We start from the raw sequence: 7,207 nt of genomic DNA, 5'->3' as shown, positions 1-7,207 counted from the left end.
ACGCCTACTCAAATGCCATTTTCTAGATTTTCTGTGTAATCATAAAAGCTGAATCTTCCAGTAAAAAAGCTGGCAATTCTCACTTTCTTAGAGGCTTTTGGAGAAGATGAAATTCTGTGGCACTGACAGCACAACTGCAAAGGCCACCAGCAAGGAAGGTGTCTTTCTCCACAGCAGTGGAGTGTTTTCCACCCTGCATGAGGCACACACCACCTTTTCAGTGAGACCAAATCACAGGCTGTGTCCTTCTGCCATAACCAGGGCAGAGGGACCTTGTCTGGTGCCTCCTGGACCATCTTAGGTCCCAGGAGAAATATGCTGTGGTCTACGGGGGGAAATAAGGATGGGGCCACATTTGCCTTATGCAGGTGTATTGCCCCAGTGCTGTGGGTGTTGTGGGTACATCCCTGCATCATCCACAGCAGAGGGGTCCAGCTGCTGCCTACCGAACCACTCATGCCATCCTCACAGGGGCACTTTGGGGTGCAATGTGGCTGCATCCCTGCAGCAAAGCTGCTCTGTGCACGCAGCTCTTCAAATGGGCTTTGACACAGTGAGAGGGTTTTTTACTGCCAAAGAAGCATCTGTTTCTAGGCAATGCAGAAATTAGATGGCTGCCCTCTAGGATATGCCTAGACGTACACAAGGTCAGCTCGAATGCAGAATTTATACACAACTGGGAAAGTTTATTTCCAACACCATTCATAGGAGTTTGACTAATCAGCTTAAATGGTTTTACTGGCGATATTTACATTACAGGCTCAAATAATGAAGACAAGTGTCCCATCCCCAGAGACTGCATACAAATGGCCTCCTTCTCCTGAAAGGACTTACCCTGTCCATCATCCCTTGCTGTCGGAAAGCTTTGTGGGATTCTCAGCTCCTCTGACAAACAGATCTCTTCTCCTCACATGCTTTGGGGTGGGGATGGGACCTTTTCTTCTGGTTCCCAAGGTTTAAAATCATGACCATTCCGCCTGTTTAGAGCTGGCACGCTTTCATCACACTGGCAGAAGGGAGCAGCACACCCCTCCCCTGAGTGGGGTAGGCAAAGTGCATCACCACCCAGTTAAGCCAGACTTGCAATGAAATGTCTGTGTCCCACAGTGTGAGCTGCTGAGGGAGCTGTCGCTCACCAGGTCCTTGCAGGCTCACTATGTCACACTCAACCCAGCACTCATTTTCTTTTCCTCACGCTGAGTACATGTCTTTCCCCCAGAGGTTATGCAAACTGCATCGTGACTCTTTTTCAGCCATCTGGCCAGCTGTGCACCTGTTTTCAATAAAAATTTTCCTACTGTAGCTCCTGTTGGCTCAGAAAAGTGCTTTGACAAGCTTGAAATTTCCTGCTGTGGGAAGGAATAACATCTCTCTAAAAAAGCACTGCCGATTCCATTGGAGAGGTATTGTCCATGAGCTGCAGGGAAAGTTGGACTTATTAAAAGATCCAAAACTGAAGCAGCCCTCATGGTGGCAGTGTTAAAGATGTCCCAGAGCTCCTGGCTCCAGCTCAGGACATGGCCTGGGTCACTGCCGTTGTGGCGCCTTCATAGAGACACTTCTCAACCTCTGTTTCTTGTGCTCAAATATTTTCCTACCACAGATCAAGAAAATATAGCATATATGACATCTTTGTTAGGAATAAAGTCAGACACTCTTCAGCTGAGCTTGGTGAGGCAGAAAGCTGAGCTGAGACTGCAGCTGATTGCAACTCAACCACTCCCCTTTCCCCAGTGACATGAAGGAACCCTCCCCAGAATGAAATATTTATGCATACTTTCATGCTGGAGAAGAAATCTGTGAGGATGGCAGCTTCTGTACCACAGCCCCTTGAGTTTCACGTCCACTCTCCTTGACCTGTGTCCTGCTAAAACTTTCAGTAAGCTATTTATCAGGTAAATATGTAAACCAGCCATCATCATCATATCAACATATGGTGACAGTGACTGAGAGCTATCCTATTAATTGCTGACCCCATTTCTATTTCAGTCGCTTGGCATGTCCTTTAGGAAATGAATGGGATCAGTAATGATAAATCCATTTTCTGTGGCACCAAATAATCTGTTTTCAAGCTGGAGTAGATGCTGAGATGCCCGTCCTGGCACCCTGCAGCTGGATGATCAAGGGAACTGTACTGCAATGTGGCGACATCCCTGAAAACTTGTGTTGGTGCCTCCTTGTACAACAAATGGTTTGCTACACAATAGTGCCCTAAAATGTCCTGCTGAGGTATGGCACATCCTATGCTTGCGCGCTGCACAGTATGGGTACATCTTTCTACAGGTCTCACAAATTAATTCCTGGTTGACTGACAGCCTTTGGTTGGGATGTTAAACTGGTGCAGAAAGGCCAAGTGTCTAACAACTAAAGGAGACTGGAGAAAGGTAAATGTGATTTTAATTTTTCAAGGTTTTTGAGCCCAGATCTCCTTTTTCTGCTCTAACTACTGGGTTCTGAGACATTGTGATATGGTGGCAGGAGTCCTCTCAGATCCCCATGCTGGAGCTACTCTGCACTCAAAAGTGCAAAACTTTTTGAACTTTTTGCTCAGGTCCTGGCATGGGCTCTGGCACAGTCCTGCAGAAATGTGAGCACCTGATGGAGGATGGGAGAGGAAGACAGGGGGTTCAAAATAGTGAGCACCCTCACAGAGCAGTGCAGCCATTTTCCCTTGGGGCAGTTTGTTTTCACTGTATTTGTATTATTTGCTTAGCAACTGGATAAAATTGTCACAAAATGCTGGCAGTGCCCTCCCTGCCAGGGCAGGGGCAGGGCTCTGTCCCCGGGGCACTGTCTGCCAGGCAGGGTGCCCATGCAACGCTCACGGAGACACCCCCATACCCAGCCACCCTGGTGAGATGTGCATGGGAATTCGGCCCTCCTGCATGGCAAACGCTGCACTGTCAGCAAGGCACACGCTGTTTGTCGGATCTGAGTGGATAAGCGATTCCCCCCCCGCTCCGAAAGACCAGAGAAGAAAAGTACATTTTCAGCATCCTTCTGAAGTACCTGAAATTTAAAATATTCACCATTCCTGACTGCAGATTTGAGGGAGATGGGTTTAAACAAACCCTTTTACCTTGGTATAAGGCATCTAAAAATCAAAACAACTAGGAAATGGTGATGAAGAGTTAAGCTGTATATTCTTTGGGCCCAAAGAACAGATATGTGACTAGTGCCTGCTGCTGTCCTTGCCCTGTTTGACTCCTCTGCTTCTGTGGATAATGCTCAAAGAGGTATCCAGGCTACCCAGGAGGCCAAACCCTGCTCAGCGAAGCTGGCTTCCCTTGAAGGGCCATGCAAAGGGGAAGGGATGAAAATTAATTAGAGTTTTTAGGAAAGCAGTTTATAAGACACTTGCCCTTATAAGTGGCTGACGTGCAAGAGATAGTGGTTGGCAATTGCTGACAGCTTGTGTGTTTACCTCAATCAGCAAGTATTTGTAATTCATTTTAAAAATGTTGAAGTTCCAGCCTCACTGGGAACATTATGAACTGCCCTCAGCCCTCTGATGTGCTTCCAAAACATACGCTGCCATGAGTCAAAAAGCACAAAGTCTCAAATATGTCAGGGGAGAGGTGGGGGTGAAGCGAGGAGATGATGCAACTGAAATGAAAATTATTTAGATAGCTTGGTATCTATTCACAAATATTTGATTTTCATGGCTGGAAGCAACCACAACTGCTGTAAGTAGAGTGAACAGCCACATCCCTTCTAGCATCTCTCCTGCCTGGCACCACAGCATCACAGTATGGAGGGTTTGCCAGCAGCAGGATGGCCATACTTCACTTTTTGTTCTTTCCCAGTATCCCCCAATGCTTCATGCACACACACGCACACACACATGCATGCACACAGACACCCCCCCCAGTACTGACACATCTTTATGTGTTTGCAGGCCATCAAAAACCCTAGTGGGGATTAAAATAGGCCTCCAAAACTCCATGACTTTCTGAGGCAGGTATTACTGCTGAAGACTCAGCACTGCTGAGCCACGTCCTGGGAGCTTCTTGGCGAAGCATGGGATACTTCTGCCCATGCTTGCGTCCAAAATGTTTGGCAGTTTCTATCTCTGCTTGGATGGACAAATGGTAGAATGCAGTTTCACTGTTTTTCAGCTTCTTTACATTTTCATGGCAGTTCTTCACGGTAGTTTTCACTAACTACATCCCTTCTGGCCTCAGCAACAGCTCAGGAAGGAAACCTTCTCCAAGACAGGAAAACACCATTGCCAAATCTACCATCAGAGTGGTTAGGGTGGTAGAGGTGGCTGCACGGAGGACAAACTTCAAATACATCCCCTTTCAAAAGGCTTGCGCCTTGAGTTGGTGTCATTCCTTTAAACTCAGAAATGTGCTGTGTCTCCGACCACTGCCCAGAATCCTGAGGCATTGAGGCTGCTGAGAGGGCACAGGGGAACAGAGGAGAGACAACCTGTGCCAGGGCAGCAGCCAGCCCCTGCTCACATCTGCCCTGAGGCTTTATCTGCAGGTTTTAGAGAGGGATTTTTGGTTCTGTGAGGGAGTGGGAGAGCACGCTCAGACTGCAACTCTGTAGCTAAGTGGTTTTTAGGGTGTTTTTTTTTTCCAGTATCATAATTATGAAAAATGCCTCTTGTTCTCAATTAATGTTGCTATTAGCAGACAGGCAGGGCTCCCAGCATGAGCCAATTCTTGCTAACAAGGTCTCTGTGTTCCACATGAGGGAATGTGCCACTCACGCAGCTTTCAGAGCATCATAAGTGATTTGCATAGCTCCTGTAATAAAACAGAGCCAAACGTATCCACTTCTCATGTGTGAGAAGGCAGCAAGGTCTAGCTTTAAATGCAAGACGCTTGATTGAAAGGAAAGACCAACAATCCCAAATCTCTGCTTCTGGGCACTGAGTTGCCCTCCTGCTCAAACACCAGGAGGGTGCAGTACTAAGAAGGACTGCCATACTCAGATGGGGCTGTGAAGTTAAACATCTCCCACTTGCCCAGTCAGCCACTCACACGAGCAGTGTAACAGCAGACCAAAATAACCCCCAACCTTACCAGGGATAACATAGCCCTCCATCTTCACAGGCACTTACTTCTAAGGTTACTTTTCCCTTTTGAAAGTGGGCCTTACTCCAGTGCAGAAAGACAATGGCCCAGTTCGTAAGACAAGGGGGAGCTGTTGCTGTTCTCCCCCTTGACTTTAGCAGGGCTTTCAGCACAGGCACCCATTGTATCCTTATAGCCAAAGTGGCGAGATAAGGACTGTGCTGCAACAGACTTTGGGTGGCCACAGGTCAGTCCAGTCGCATGTACAGATTTTCTAGTGCTTAACTGCCCTTACATGCACCTCTGCTGTGGCTATAGGTGCTGTGTCAACCCCAAGGTGGGATGGGGACTTGGCGCTCTGCAGTGGGCTGGCTGGCCAGGAAAGAGGCTTGATTCTTAAATGACTCAGATCTCAGCTCTCAAATTCCTGCTTAAATGCATGAATTTTCTTTTAAATGCAGAGGGGATTTTCACCTGTTCCCCATTGCTCCCACCCCAATATGTATCACTTTGTTATATCAGTCCTGATTCCTCCAGGACATTCCCAGCTCCATGCAGAGGAGCAGAAAGCTACACTGGAGACACCAAGCATTGGGACATCTCTCTTCTTCTGTATAGCTTGTGAATGTTGCTACAGAAAGAAAATAGATTGCAACAAATTTGTATCCACATCCAAGCTCACACAATGAATCACTTAAGAATCTGTGATGTTTTTTGTTTCAAGTATATGGCTGAATGTTTATGGGATGGTCTAGATTTTAATCCAAACTTTCACAAATTTAGACAGCTGCCTCCAGTGCTCTCAAAAGGACATACAATCAGCACATCTGAAAATTAATACACCTCATGGGGTTGAATACCTCGGTTAATCAAATACTGCAACCATTAGCTTTTGCTCAGCTGTCAGTTAGCTCCAGAGCATTTTCTACATAGTAACAAGATTATAATTGTTAGGGGGAAAAAAAGAAAGCAAGTATTTTAAACATTATGATCCCTGTGTTTTTTCATCATTTGAACTCCACCTTTACTGCAGCTTGATTTTTCCTTCCAGAATCGCTCATTATGTCTAAATCTAGAGAAAACAAACCCCTGTCTGTCTCAGCAATCCTGGACAGGGATGCAGGGCTATTGTAGGGCCATCTGTTTCACTGCAAGAAAGGTTTTAGGAAAAAAATCCAGACAGTTGATTCATTGTAAAATAGACATAAGTTATAATCATGGAAACAAATCCTATAAAGACTTCTTAAGTCCCTGGCTGCTATTACTGTTATTTTTTAAGTTAGCACTGGCTACCCATGTCACATGAATAACACTGTGTAAGTCACAGATGAAAAATAACAGTGGCTGCAAAGATCAGGGCTGTACCAAAGATTACATTTAATTCATCTAAAATGATTATAAATGCTCCTCTGGAGCATGGTTGGTGTGGAACACAATTTCAGACTGCCTGGGGGAAAAATGGCCCTACACAAGAACTCGCTGTCTCAGAAGCCATGTGTTTTTCTGAAGATGAAGACAAGTTGTGTGTAACTCTGCAGAAACTGGCCTGTCAGACACACTTTGGCCACAGAGCAAAATTTGTAGCAGAGAAATTTTGTTGGTAGCAGAGGAAGGACTAAGGGAAGATGAGATGCAACAATTTTTCTCTAACTTAAATCTTTGATGAATGTCAGACCTTAGCTTAAGAATCCTTCTAAGGAAGCCTGGACTAAGGACCTCTGTCACATATATTCAAGAATGAATTTTTATCCATACATTCCCTAGCCTTCCTTTGTTTGCAGTCTTCCAGACTCCAGTTGATGTGGCTGTGGCAGGAGACTTGTTATGTAGCCATAGAGCATGCCTGGAAATAAGTTCCAAACTGAACAATGTTTTGTCAACTTTATATTTTTCAAAAGCACCTTACAGTAATCTGTAGCCAAGCAGCAATAAAGACTTTTAACCACTGTAGTCTGTGCAGTACTGAAACTAAATACAATCCTACTTCACAGAAGTCTGTGGTCAGTCAGGGACACCCATTTAAGCCTGATTGAGGCATGTGTGCCCCCATCCAGATGCCTCTCACAGTAACAAATTCAGTATCCATCTTTATCAAAAATAAAACCAAAATATGATCTGACTATTGAACTCTTCAACACAACAGGGCTGGAGACCAGAAAGTGTGGGCAGCATCTGTGCTC

Source organism: Mesitornis unicolor, unplaced genomic scaffold (assembly GCF_000695765.1).
Source record: "Mesitornis unicolor isolate BGI_N332 unplaced genomic scaffold, ASM69576v1 scaffold1381, whole genome shotgun sequence".
In the NCBI taxonomy this organism is placed as follows: Eukaryota; Metazoa; Chordata; class Aves; order Mesitornithiformes; family Mesitornithidae; genus Mesitornis; species Mesitornis unicolor.
Note: the sequence above shows the minus strand (reverse complement) of the source record.